The 15371-nt window shown below is 40.2% G+C and overlaps 1 non-coding gene across 1 annotated transcript; it reads left to right on the plus strand.

Annotated features, from left to right (window-relative positions):
- Window positions 1-14804: 14804 nt before the first annotated feature.
- LOC141636082 (small nucleolar RNA R71) lies at window positions 14805-14911 on the plus strand. Its single transcript, XR_012540719.1, has one exon. It is a non-coding gene; the product is annotated as a small nucleolar RNA R71 (small nucleolar RNA).
- Window positions 14912-15371: the final 460 nt, after the last annotated feature.

Raw genomic sequence — 15371 nt, forward strand, 5'->3', positions numbered from 1 at the left:
AGCTTATGTGCCCCCTCATCATAAGTAACAACAATACAAAAAGCCTCCCTATGTGCCGCAGCAGCAACGATCCCAGAATTCCAATTTTACTGAGTTTACGAACTTGCTGCTGAAGGAGTCCCAAGCTAGAGAGGCCGGGATAAACCTACTAGAGAGCCAAATTGCTTAATTGGCTAGTAAGAGTACCACTCGAGCTCCCGGACACTTACTGACTCAAACTGACCAGAAAGAGACCCCGAATGCCATTACTTTGAGGAGTGGGTCTACCCTGGAGGGGCCTGCTATGGTCAAGGATGCCCCTGAAAAGAATGAGGCGGAACCGAGTCAAAAGAAAGCTTTAACGAAAAATAACAAGAACAAGGTGTCTACCAGGTACATCAGTCGATCGACTGATATACCCGGTCGATCGACTGATATGCGGGTTACAGGAGCTTATGGAACTGTACACCTCAGTCGATCGACTGAGTAAGGTGGTCGATCGACTGAGCCCCTGCTGATATTGAGAAATTTCGTCCTTCAATGCCCGATAATTTGAGAGACCATTTGTTCCGGGGTTCGACAACTCCGAAAGTATTGGGGCAAGACCCGAGTGCTGATGGGTCCGTCCCGATTCCAAAGTTCGACCCAATGTTGGTCAATGGCTCACATTTGAGACGGTCTGAGGAGGGTTCAAACTTCAATAAGGAGAAGGTGGTGGACTTTCAGCCTAAGTCCACGGATGCCGGTATGCGAGACTTAGAGGAGAGGGCTAAGGTACTTCTCTCAGCCCCATATCCAGAGAGAGTAGTGCCGACAAAGGAACATGTATCTTTCAATAAATTTGAAAAGATTATTCGTAGTTTGAATGTACAAGTTCCTTTCCTTGAGTTGGTCAATCAAGTGCCTGGCTACACTAAATTCATGAAACAACTCTTGTCTAAGAAAAAGTCACTTGAAAATGCGCATACTGTCGCATTAACCAAAGAGTCATGCTCTTATTTGTCTCATACTGCACCCCATAAGCTAGAGGACCCGGGTAGCTTTTCTGTTCCTTGCAATATAGGTACCTTCTCTATTGAGAAGGCATTATGTGACTTAGGAGCCAGTATAAGCGTCATGCCTTTGAGTCTAGCTAGGAAGCTCAAATTGACTAGGTTCACAGTGACAGATATGACAGTACAGATGGCTGACCGATCTGCGGTCCAGCCAATAGGAGTCCTAGAAGACATCCCCATGCAAATAGGGAAGTTTTTCTTCCCTGTTGATTTTGTCGTCCTAGATATGCCTGAGGATGCCCACATACCTATCATTCTAGGTAGGCCGTTTCTGCACACTGCTGGTGCAATTATTGATGTTGGTTCTGGGACCCTGACCTTCAAAGTGGGGAAGCATTCTATTGTTTTTGCCCAGCCGGCTAAGAAAAAGGACCCCATGTGGCCTGTGACTTGTAATACGGTTTCTGACAAGAAATCGTACTTTGTGCTTCCTGATTTACCTATCTCTATTCCTGTTGTAACCCCTCCGCCCCAGATTGGGAGCAAATTGGAGGAAGATTTGTCTATTTCTGATATTGCAGGAGCTGGTTTGGGGAAGGAAGAGCTGCAAGTCACTCCAGCCGCAAAGAAGCCAATCGTTTCACGAGGAGGTCTTGGTTGCCTTAGCTATGCCACTGATGAGGAAGTTGATGACGAACCGGTCAAGGCAAGGGAGTCCGACTTGGACTTTGACGAGTCTGAAGAAGTCATTGACTGGGGAGATGATGAAAGTGTTGATCTGTTGAGCCATACGGACGTGGAAGCTAAGAAGGGTGCAGCTGATAAGATAAGCACCGTTGAGGCTACCTCTAGTAGCCAGAAGCCGACGAAGTGGGCCATTCCGTGGCCGTTCTTGATCAACTACTAGTTGATCACTTGTTTTCCAAACTTTTTATTTGCTTTTGTTAAACACTTTTTATTGCTTTTGTGTGCGCGAAACTTCGCATTTTATTTTGCTTGCTTAGGATTTTATACGCTTGAGACTTTATTTTGGGTTTTGCGCAATTTTGGGCGCGTATTATTGTGCACTTGCAGGTTTTTAGAGCTCTTTAGCTCAAGTAATTGAGCAAATACGAAGAAATAAGAAGTTACAGCAGTATCTTCGGTCGATCGACTGGCAACATTGGTCGATCGACTGCGTCGCAGTTTCCAGGAGCTACTATACCTTTCACCCTGGTCGATCGACTGGGCTATGTGGTCGATCGACCGACCTGCACTGCTGTACCTGTTCACGACCTCTCCCCTGCTATGTTTGGTCAATTTGCGGAATTAAGGGAGTTTTCTACTCCACTTTATCTTCCGTCATTTTATTTATTTCTTCTATTTTTCTCTATCATGCACATAATACCGCTTCATTTTTGCTTTCTCGATTTAGGTGTGGTTCTTTGTTTGTCTTTTCAGGTACTTATTAGTAGCACTGCTGGCTACTGAAACCTCCTAGCTTACGCTGGTTTGGGGAGGTTTCCTTTGCTGCGCTTAAAGTCTTGTGAGTTCCCAAATTCCACTTCACTTCATGTTTTATTTGTTAATTTTCTCGCAAATTCCCATTTCTCTTTTTTTCATTACATGATTTTGCACAATGGGGACATTGTGCGATTTGGTTTGGGGAAGGGTTTTGTGTCGCATATCATTTGCTTGCATTCACGTTTACATTTTGTTTTGCATTGTTTATTTCATTCTTATATTCAAAAAATTCAAAAAAATTGAAAAATTTCAAACAATTCAAATAAAATGCTCGTTTATTTTAGCATATAGGTTGAGTCGGAACGGTTGTATTTCAAGGATGATATTGCATTTGCATCTGTTTTTTACCTAAGCCTTGTTAAATTGACATGATTATTAGTAGAATCATATATGCATAGTCAACGAATTTTCGTTAATATTTTGCTGAAACTTGAGACTTGACTTAGAAAATTGGCAAACTACATCATATTTCTGAGATTTAGAGCCTATAACTGGTGACATCTATGACCAGTTTATCTAGGATGTGAGTAGTACTCCTTATGAGACATGTTACATAAATGTGCATAAATATGAACTTAATCTGCTTAATACCTGTATGCATTCGGTTTGTGGTTAGTTGACACATGTGGTAGAGGTTTCCCTTTATTCGTTTTGCCCATGAACCCCACACTGCCAAAAATAGCCTTTTTGTCCCATTACTACATCCTACATATAGCCTGTCCTTTGTCAAGCTAGTAGTCCGTGTTCTTGGGATTGTTACTTAGTTTTTGGTTGTAAATGCTCTTATTGAGATTTAGTTGGGAGAATGAAAAGAAAGGAAGGAAAGAAACAAAGTTGAAAAGGAAAAAAAAGAAGTGAAAAAATGATTCGAAAATATGAAAAAGAGAAAAGCATGTGTACTGTTTAAGCGGTCGATCGACTGGCATTATAGGTCGATCGACTGAGGTTCGAGAGAAAGAAAAGAAATCAAATTCGCATAATTCAAATCCTTTTCTTTTGGCGATTTTTGCTCCCATGTGTTATTCATATCTTATGGGAGTTAGTTGATTACTTTTATACCTGGAGATTGTGAGATTTGTGCTTGCTATAGCACCGTTTCTTTTATTTTGGGGCAAGAAGAAGGATGTTGCCATATGGTTCCGTTTTGGTACTAGCTTGATCACCTGTACCTCCACTTTTCCATAAATATTTTGCCTCTTCTTACCCATACCTCACATATCCACATATATACCTCGGCATGTGTCACGGTCTTTTGTTGGTTGGAATGCATATGTACGGTCATAGAGATTGCTTTCATATTAGATTGCAGGCATGTTCTATAGGTCGTAGTTAGGTGAGTGTCACTACAAATGAATTCTTTCTATCTTTACATTATTCACCTGTGCTTATTTGAGTAATATGAGCGACCCGCGAGAGTCCAATTTGATAAGTCTCTACAGTTGACGGTTCAGTAGTTTTAACGACTCCATAACTCGTTTGCATGATTCATTTGCTAATTGATTGTTGGTTGTGCATTAAATTGGTTTAGGCTTTACATGTTGCATTTCGCTCTGAGATTGAACTCGTTCCATTAGGTCATTAGATCGAGTCCTGTTCTTGCTTGGGGACAAGCAAGGGTTTGGTTTGGGGAAGTTTGATGCGTGTCTTTTATATGATGTTTTGCACCTCATTTTACACGCATTTCAGAGCCCATTTGTGTAGTTTAAGCTACCATTTCCCCCATTTCCGTCTACTTTCGTTTTTTTGTACTTTATTGCAGAAATGTGAAGAATTCAACGGAAATTGAGCTAAATCCGTCCCCGACTATCCTGCATTGCAATTGACGTGAAGTGTTGACTCGATGAATGAGCTTGGTGCGCATTTCAAAGCCCAAAAGACAAATCCACGAGATTTTAGAAGCCAAGTATCAGCTCAAGCAGTCGATCGACCACTACCATCAGTCGATCGACCAACTTGCGGGTTCCAGAAGCTACTGTACACTGAAGAGCAGTCGATCGACTGCCATGCTTAGTCGATCGACCAAGCTGCTATCCTAGACGAGAATTAAAAGATCGAGGAACTTGAAGCCCATTATGTTTAGGTTTTGATAATAAGTGTTACGTATGTTTGCTATATAACATAACCTAGAACATCAGATAAAGGCATCCAGTTTTGATCCGATTTCTATCTAAGTTTTACACAGTAACATTCAGTTTCTATTAGGGTTCGGAATATTGTTTTGGCATTGGAATTTCGTTCTTATTCTTAATCATTCCTCTGCAATCTCGGTATTCTTCTACCTTATTTCGATTCACTTTTATTTCGTTGTTAGTATAGAATTGCTAGTTAGGTTCCCGAAACCGCTTTATCGTTGCATGTTAATTATTTATCTTACCGCTTTAATTATGAATTCATTACTTTTATACCCTAGTTTTATTGTTTTTATCACCCTCAGCATGAGTAGCTAAATCAATTGTGCTAGGATGTAGGAGAATTATAGCGTAGGCGGCGTAGTGTTAATTTGGACTGAAATCGCGTGTCAGTCGATCGACTGCCATACCTGGTCGATCGACTGACCACGTGAGGTTACCTTTCGTTTTAATTGATTTTAATGTTGTATTTAACGAATCGAATGCATGCGACCAGTTAGATGCTTAATTTATGACTGACCCATTAGATCGAAAGATAGGGAAAGTTGTTAGATCACCAATTAAAATGACTAAACTGTCTTTGAGATCGAAAGATAGGTAAAGTTTAGATTATTAGTCCCTTTTCGGGGACGAGAGTCGATTAGTGATATTAGGGACTTATAGCGAGATCGAAAGATGCTATTTGTTAAGAGTGGACTGAGAGGACCTCTTTATTTCCCGCCTCACATGTGTTCGATTTGGACCTGTTTAGTATGCTGCCGCCGAAACTATAACGAACCGACCATCCTAGTACCTCTTTTTATACTTGATTTCATCTGTTTGCTTAGTTCACTTTATTTTATTGCTCATTAGTTGTAGACCAAATCCAATCAAACCCCCACCTTATTGTTACCTTAGACCGAATTTAAACAACTAGAAATTACGTCTGCCTCTCTGTGGTTCGACCCGACTGCCGCTAGCTATAGTTGTAGTTGGAGATTATAAATTTATTTTTGACACCTTACGACGGGTATCATATGGTATAGGGTATATGGAGTGCAGAATGAATTGAGGTATAAGGACTGTTAGAGAAAGAGAGCCCTGGATATAGGAATGCTTCTAGGTGTTGGGGTTATACTGGGTTATCGTTGACATGCGGTGGTAATAAGGATTATGGGAGGTATAGCAAAGGACCTAGCATTAGTCAGTTACGAGGACGTAACATTTATTTTATGAGGAGTAGGATGCGACAAGGAGTTTGATGGTCATACAGGTTGCAATTGGAAGTTTGAGTATGTTGGTGTAGAATAAGGATGGATTTGTGTGATGTTCTATTTTACTATAAGTAATGGCAGTACTAGTAGTAGTATGATGTTTATGAGTGTGAGTAAACTTCTAGGACGAAGTTCATTTTAATGGGTGGTAGAATGTAACATTCTGTTTTGGTGGTCGATCTTGTTTGGTGGATCGTCTGGGTCTTGAGTTGGCTAGTGAGCGTTATGGGAGTAAGACAGAGTTGGCAACACTTATGTTGTTGCTATTCGATAGTTTTATGGAGTTAGTATCGAGAGGCTATGCTGTAGTGACGATATCGTGGGCCGTGTTGTGGAAATATACATGGTTTGTGGAGTTTGTGTTGGGTGTTCATCTTTTATAGGTTGGGTTTATACTTCGGGGACGAAGTTCATTTTTAAGGAGGGGAGACTGTAATACCACGGTTTTCTAAGTCTGTTACTCGGCCGAATATGGCTTACTCAGCCAAGTTAATTTGTTGTGTGTTTCTAGACAATTTACTGCCCAGGAATACTCGGCCGAGTATGGGAATACTCGACCGAGTAGAGGATACTCGGCCGAGTATACTCTATACTCGTCCGAGTATCCGGTCTGATGGGTGTTAATTCTCTGGTTTGCTTTAGAAAGGATTAGCGTTATTTAAGACGCGTTTTACAGTTTCGAATAATTTTTACAAAACCTAAGCAATACAACTTAACTCCAATCCTCTCCAAATCTCTCTCTCAAGTGCGCGGATCGTTCGTGAGTGTAGTTCATCCTTCGTTGCGTCGATTTTATCGGTAAGCCTTTGATTTCATAAGTTCTATTGATTTATCTTTTAGGGTTTTGCCCTAATTTGTGATTTGGGGGAAAGGGGTTTTTGCATATGGTAATTGGAATTATGTGATTGTTGTTAGGTGGAGAATTCGTAGAGGAGCCTTTCTATTGCTTGTGTATCTCATTGCAGTTTTTACTAAGGTAGGGTTTCCCTACTCGGTTTACTGTTAAATTGATTTAAGATTGTATTGTGATTGTTGTACGATTGATATTGTGATTGTCTGCTATTGTTGGATTGGAGTTAGGTGTTGGAGTTGTGATGGTTGATGGTGATGTTCGCGAGGTGCATCCTCGGCTGAGTGGAGTCACTTGCGGTAGTGGCTTCACGCCCTAGTTTCACCCTCTGTGGAACCCGCCACAGGAGGGGATGTGCACACTAATGGACAGGTTTATCGCTCGTTGATGAGCGAGGGCTTAGGTGGGTACTGCTGCGGTCCCCCACTGGCAGGGCTACACACTTTAGTGTGTAGTCAGTTACTTAATGTGATTGGGAGTTAGAGGTGGATGATGAATGTTTATCTTATCGTACATGTCTTATTTTGATTTTGCAGTAAACTGACCCCGGTAATTATTTTAAAAACTGTGGTGATCCATTCGGGGATGGTGAGCAGTTATTGAGCAGGTATGAGATGGTTTGCGCGAGGGATAACTGGGATGAAGTCCTCACGTGTCACTAGAGTCTTCCGCTGTGTCTTGAACTTATATTTCTTTCAGTTGGTTTGATATTTTGGAACAGATGTATTTCACTTTACAGTTTTGGGTTTTGGATATGTAATCACTTAAACTTATTTAGCTAAAGTATGTTTCTTTATGGTCATTTTGATAATACATTGTCTCGGGTAACCGAGATGGTGACGGTCTCTCATGCTAGGGTGGTCCTGGTAAGGCACCTTGGTATGTGGGCGTGTCACACAAAAATGGGGTTATGACCCTAACTCAACCCGATAAGAACAACAACAACAACCCCTAACCACCGTGTACAAAACCCCCACGCCAACACCACTACAACCACCAATACCACCTCTAGCCACCACCGTTGACACCACTGTCCCACATCAACTCCATAGGTGGTCCCCTCTTCCTGGCGTAGCCATAATCACGGTCATGGCGTTCGTTTTAAGACGGTCACAAACAAACACCCACAATCCCTTGTTTTCTTGTTTTCCGGTCACCGCCACACAACTCCCCACCTTTAACCACCCACGACCACCCTCTGTGGTCGACTCAACGCTTTGGTCCAACACTACCCCACGTCCGGTCACAAGTAAGGCGAATAAAGGATTAAACCCGTGTATAATCACACTCCAAAACCCGACAACCAACAAACGAACACCCTATAATTACACAGCCTTAGGTCGTTCAACGTCGGTCAAGGGTAAGTCCGGCGAGGTCACGGTTGTCCACGGCAGAGTCATGGTTACGGTCAAGTCACACGGTCTATCACACGGTGGTCTATGGTGGTTCTAACACACGGTATACAAGGCCAATTATGAAGTTAATTAAGGTATGAAACGGTTTTTACCTCTTGTCGATTACCGCTCTTAATTCTCTTCTCCCACCTCCTAGATCTCTTCCTTCTTCTTTAATGAGTTATTTCTCAGATTTTATGATCAATAATAGCTACGTTAAAGGTATAACTTGTATTTATAGGTTAGGTTAAGGATATTAATTAGGAAACTTATTATTAATTACCTTATTACTATTACTATTATGAAATACAATTATTAGTATTATTAGTATTATTAGTATTATAAGTGTTACTCGGAAATTTCGAGCATACGGCCTGAGTCATCCATAATTATTTTATTATATTTATCCTCTTATTTCAATTTACTAATTATAAATGTTATAATTAATTATCTGCAAATGCTTATATTATTAATATAAAGTCTGCTAAATTACGGGGTACTACAGAACGCAGAAAATGGAACTGAATTGGGCTGGTTTGAGTTGCTGACGGGTGAATATCGTGATGCGAATTGGTGATGTTTGATGAACTTGGTGGTTCGGGGTGCTTCGTTGGTGTTGTTGTTACTGCCATGGTCGATTGGAGATGGTAGAAATGTCGGGCTGCTGTTGGTGCTAACACGTACCTGGTGGTACGAATTGATGTAGGGTGGTGGAGTGATGACGAAGGAGAAGCAGACTCGGGTTCAATTGTAGTGGGGTCATCAAGTCTGATGTGGCGGCATCAGTTGAAGAGCACAATTGATTGTGCAGCGGAGCCGGGTTCAGCACCGCAAATGGACATGGTTTCAGAGGAGACGAGATGATGGTGTAGGTAGAGGATGGTGTTGGAGGTGAAGTAGCAGGGGATGTGTTTGATTTTGGTAAAGTCAAATGGCAAGCTTGACTTTTGCTTTAATGACGTATTTCAAGTCCCAACTTCTCAATTTAATTCCGTCTAAACCCGTCTCATTCACTTGATCATCGTCTTGCTTGACTCTTCTCGGCTTTATTTTTCTACAAAAATACGACAAAGCAAAGCGGTAATATAAACTTAATAAAAACCATTATTCATATAACATTTATCATAAATCTAATAATTACTAATTAGCAAATAAAACGAGCTATAAAACCAAATTCCGACAAATATATATATATATATTTATTCGCGATAAAAGAAATTAAGCTTTTAATACTAATTAAACAAGAAAATGAACTACTTAACGATCAAAGCCCATAAAATCGAGTTACAAATAAGATATAAGTGGGAGTAAAACGGCACTAAATTACGACTTATCAAATCGCCCCACACTTAAACCGTACTCGTCCTCGAGTAAGCTCATAAAACCAAATTAAGGCCCTTATTAAACCAACAACTAATCTATGCTAATAATATCCGATGAGAGGCAATTAACGGGCCTTCTAGGCCCCTTCAACTCATAAGAAAACACAATGAGGGTTGTGCTCCCTTGCAAGGCAAGTTGGGGCTCGCGGAAAATTTTGATACATCCAATATTTAAGCACTAAATAACACATAGGATGCATCTGCAAAAGGCGAACCGCTTTCCTCATCTAAGCGGCGGGTCTCATATAAAAAACCGAGAGCTCTAGGTCGGGAGATTCCGTCCCATGGTCTCAATGAGGTGCTTACCCCCTAAGAGTGGCTTAAGAAACCCAATGCAACACCCATGATGCCAAGGAAACGAATTCAAAGGTGGAGAAAGGGGAAACACGGATGGACCTCCGAGATCTACACGACTCAACACAAGATTCAATCAAGATTAACCAATGACTAATGGAGACCTAGATTACCGAACTTCTCACGGTTTTCACTCATCGTTCAATTTGAAGAATGGGTGGTTTTATGTGACAAAAAGTAACCAAACCACTCACCTACTACGACTCGTAAGACATGCCCGCAATCTAATGTGGAATCATTTCCTATATGACCATATAGAGAATGCAAAAAGGGAAATACACATAATAAGAAACAAAGGGTTGTAATGGGGCTAGGGAGGTCAAAACGAGATTGGTACAAGGATCTTTATGGATCATTTGGAACTTAGAATCAAGTAGTTGTCAAAATTCCACTTAACCCGACCTTATTACATCAAATGAGCAAACATAAATTCTTGAAATTAGCTACCCAAAATCAAACAAACTTTGAAAAATCGACTCACGTGGAAAAATATCATATGCCCTTTATTTCGCAACGTCTTTTTCTACCCCTTTAATGATGTATAAGGGGTGTTGCTCCGCCCTTTTATATATATATATATATAGATTTGGGATCCGGTGAGAACATGCCAACTATTTTTGTCCTTTTCAAATTCTAATCTTTTTTTTTTTTTTTCTTTTCATTTTCAAAAACCTCTTATTCAAGTAATATGCTAAATTAGAAACCAAAATTTCAACTCAAATATATTGTGCACATAATCCATTAAACCAAGACTCAAATCCCTTTCTTCATACTACCACAAACTTATAGACAACTTTCTTGATCAAGGTCGGTTGTTTTTGGGATGACGCTAGTATAGTTGGTATGCCAAATGAAAGGCTAAAGCTCAAAGGGGGTAAACAAAAGTGGAACTAGTTTAAAGGGTCAAAACAAAGGTAATTTGGCAATGTGAGGCTAAAAATGTATGCAACGAGTTTGTTTCAAATTATCAAAAAAATAAGTATCTCATGGTCTAAGGAATGAATGCCACACTTGTGCGTAGTGATGTAACATGCCACACGAGGAGGCCTACTCACAAACCTAATGAGGCCGGTTATGAATGCACCGACAGAAGGAGGCTCGAACCTTACCATGTGTGTAGCTATGTCGGAACCTAGGCCTAGTCTACGGTCAACTTGGTCTCACATGGTGGTCAAGGTCTCTTGGTCATGCCTTATTTCCTGGATCTAACGGGGTAGTCACAATGGTGCAAGCCATTGGGAGGGGAAAGATACGATTGAGACGGGTTTCATCATTGAGGTACCATACTCCCTTCCTAGACCCATTTTATTCAAATATTTACAAACTCAATGCACATGAATGAATGCAACTAAAACATACATACAAATGATGAAAATGCTCTAACAACTACGTGCAACAATTACGTACTAACCATCCAATAATATGCTAAACCTAATTGCACACCAACACACATATCCAACAAGTTCCATAAAAGAACATCCTTATTAACAAATCCCGTCTTCCTCCACGCAATATGTACAAAAGGAAAGGAAGGGTAAAGGAGAAGAGATAGGAAAGAGTATACCAAGTGGGACTTTTATATTCTAATGCAGCAAATGCTCCATGTGTGCCTATACCATTTGTCAGACAAACATATAAATACAATTTTTAGGGGTTTTATGAAGTTTTCCTAAATTTACAAATATTTACAAATATCTACAAAGTGGATATTTTCCTCCCCACACTTAAGATTCGCATCGTCCTCGATAGGACTACTATAGGGAGAAAATAGGAAAATAAAGAACATATTTTCGTATTTTTTAATTTTCCTTAAAAAATAAAGACATGTTTTTGGATTTTTTATTTTCTTAAAATAAAGACATATTTTTGTATTTTTTGCTTTTTGAAAATTAAATGCATATTTTTGGTATTTTTAAATATGGGCATTTCCTTCCTACACTTATTTATCTACATATGGGAGGAAAATGATATTAAAGAACGTGTTTTTGGAATTTTTGCAATTATTCAAGTTTTTAGTGACTTTTGGTTAAAGAAGGCAATGCATGCTTTAATCTAAATGCAATATGAAATACGATGTAAGTAATTCTATATGAATGTAATTAGGCTACTCATGAATGTAAACTAATGATATATTACAAGTGCATGATAACTAATGAAAAACTAATGGTATGAATGCATGATTTTGGAGAGCTAATTAAAACTAACTCATATTCGGATAATGTCACTAATTTCAAATGCAAGGAAAATATAATTAAAGCAAGGGAAGAGTATATACAATGCGGTGGTTCTTTGGGAACACCACCAAACTCCTTCATCAAGGAGGCTTCAATCAACCGGGATTCCCCTCTTGGAATCCCGCTGTCCCTTTATCAACTTCAAACTTTCCCAAGATACAAGAACTTCCAAGCTTAGACAACATTTGATGCACACCAGTCATTGCATGATGTACTTCCAACCATTTCCGGAGCACTTCTTCTTCAAACTTCTTCTTGTCATGGACAAGAGCTTCTTCCTTTTCCAGTTTGGGGTCAACTTTTCCCCTCCCCTTTGATTTCTTCCTCCATCTTTTTGGCTTCTTCTTGTCAATTCTCGGCTTTGTATTTGTGGTGTTATTGATGCCTGAATCAAATTCGTGAGGGAGGACAACGAGGTGATCCTCTCCACCCTCAAGCTTTAACTCCTCTCTTATTTTCCCATCTTCTATCATCAACAGTTCACCAATCCCTTTTTCATCAATCTTCTTTGGGGTCTCTTGGGCTATGAGATAGTCAAGCATCTCAGCATTGACCATGTCATCAACTATTGGCTTTCTCAATGCACCTGACAACTTGAATTCAAAAATCTCATCTCCAACATTAAAAGAAAACCTTCCCTTTTACACATTGATGATAAATCGTCCCGTAGCCAATAATGGTTTACCAAGTATTATGTGGGAGCTTTTGCCCATATGGATGTCCATCGCCACAAAGTCGGTGGGAATAGATAGAGTTGCCACCTTAACCACCATGTCCCTAAGGACTCCAATTGGAGATTTAATCGTTCCATCAGCAAGCGTAATACTTATAGAAGTGAGAGATAAGCTTTTTATTTCAAGTCTCTTCACAATGGTAAGTGGTACGACACTCACACTTGCCCCAAATCACACAAGGCATTGTCAATTTTTTGGTTCCCAACCGTGCATATGATTGAGAAGTTTTTGGGGTCACAGTGCTTGATAGGTATTTTGATTGATATGACCGAGCTACACTCTTCCATCGAGGCAACAAACTCATGGTCATTGAATCTCTCTTTCTTTGAGATAACTTCCGCTAGGAAGTCGGTGTAGTATGGCTTCTCTTCCGTAGATGGAAGGGTGGGTTCCATCTTTTCCACCAAGTTCATGAATTTTTCGCATCGCGAGTATTCATTGGCCACCTTCTTCTTTGTGGAAAAGGTTGAGGTGGCACACATGGAGCCTTTGGTATAACTATATGTTCCTCAAGAATTGCCTCACTCACCAAGTTACAATCATTTTCTTCTAAGGAGCTCTCCTCCAACATAGCCATTTCTTCTTTTTCCGGGTTGGTCTCAACTTCTATGCTCACATTTGGTGCTTCTATAACTTCTTCAAGCACAAATTCTTCATCAATTTCACACTTCCTCGGTTCACCAACTTTGGGAGTGGTGGGTATTATCTTTATCATCTCTCCTTTTTCCCGGTTGGCTTCAAATTCTAGATTTTCATCAAGAGCCATCATAATTTGCTCAAGAACAAGGTCATCTTCCATGCTCTTTCCTTTGGGTTCATTATCAACTTTTAGAATTGTTGACATCATTGGGCCAGCATTTTCCTTAGCCATCAAAAGAGGTGTTGCATTTAATGACTCATTGATTTGGTGATGCATAAGTTTCTTCCTTTTTCGCTTCAAATCCCAACATAATTGCATTCACTTCCTTTGCTTTCATTGGATCCCTTGGATTTTGCCCTTATCATAACAATCCACCTGGTAGCCTTATGGGGTTAGCAAGAGCTTGAGAATCCACTTGAGCTTCAAGGTTTCTTTGAGAGGCGGAGAGGTTATTCATGCCTTGTTGGGTTGAATTTGCCAAATCTCCTATCATCTTAACCAAGTTGTCATATTTAGCATCATCCATGGAATTAATTGCTTCAGGTGGATGCTCTTGATTGAAAGGTTGATTGGCAAGTGTAAAAGAAAAGTCATATCCTTGATCCCTAGAGTTGGAAGTTTGGTTGTTCCCTTGTTGGTGGTATCCTTGGTTTTTATTTCATTGTTGGTTTCCTTGGTTATTCCCTTTGTACCTTGGTTGTATCCTTGATTTTTCCCTTGGTACCTTTGATTATTGTTATATCCTTGGCCTTGTCCTTGATTTTGGCTTTCATATCCCTGATTGTTCCCTTGGTTGTTGTTGTTCCATTGATTAAATCCTTGATTGATGTTGTTAAAACCTTGATTTTGCCCTTGGTTGTACCCTTGGTTCCATTGATCATTGTTGTTCCATTGATTTTTGTTGAATGGAGGCCTTGGCGGGCGGTTTGAGAAGTTGATAAATGCTTGGAAGGCATTTACACCCTGTACATTGTTCCCCTCAAAGTTGTTGTTGTAGAGGTTATTGCCACATATATCTTAAGTGTGCCCCGTCCCTCCACATGACTTACATGTAGGTCTTTGCATCACTTCAACTTGGTTTACTTGCTTCCTACTCAACTCCTCAAGTTTCTTGTTGAGCATATCAAGTTTGGCATTAGTTTCCACATTCACTAATAGCTCGGAAGCGGGCTTGCTTCTTATCAAGACAATACCTCTAGTGCCATAATTTGTGTGGGAGTCCACCATTTTCTTGATCAAAGCGATGTCATTGGCTTCTCCAAGGTGGTCAAATCCACTTACCGCCGATGTATTCACCATATCTTTCGTTCTTGGCAATAGTGTTTGGAAGAAAGTTTGAGTGATATATCAAGCGTGTATTCCATGGTGAGGGCAACGAGCAATTAAATAATGGAATCTATCCTATGCTTCAACCAAAGAATCCCCGTCTTCTTGTTGGAACATTTTGATTTCATTGCGAAGCATTGCGGTCTTTGAAGAGGGGTAGTACTTGGCAAGGAATGCTTTGGCCAAGTCATCCCAAGTCGTGAATGTATTTGGTGGATGAATGTTAAAACACCGATCCGCCTTATCTCTCACCAAAAAAAGAAACAACATAAGCCTCAAGGTGTCTTCGGAGACTCCATTTCTTTTCATCATGGCCACCTTGTTCTTAAATTTTCGAAGATGCGCATGGCCATCCTCATCAATATTGCCACTAAAGCTATCTCTCTCAATCAACACGAATTGAGCGGGATGAATTTGAAAATTATTAGGAGCAATGGTACCAAAATTAATTGGTGAAGTGGAGTCATTCGGGTTTGGGCGGTTGCGGTCACTTAGAGCCGCCATTTGTGGTTGGGGTATTGGTATATTTGGAGATGGTGTGTTTGTAGGAATTTGGAGATCGTGAAATGGGTTTTCTAGTAGAAGATCAATGGTGTTG

Source organism: Silene latifolia, chromosome Y (assembly GCF_048544455.1).
Source record: "Silene latifolia isolate original U9 population chromosome Y, ASM4854445v1, whole genome shotgun sequence".
Classification (NCBI taxonomy): Eukaryota; Viridiplantae; Streptophyta; class Magnoliopsida; order Caryophyllales; family Caryophyllaceae; genus Silene; species Silene latifolia.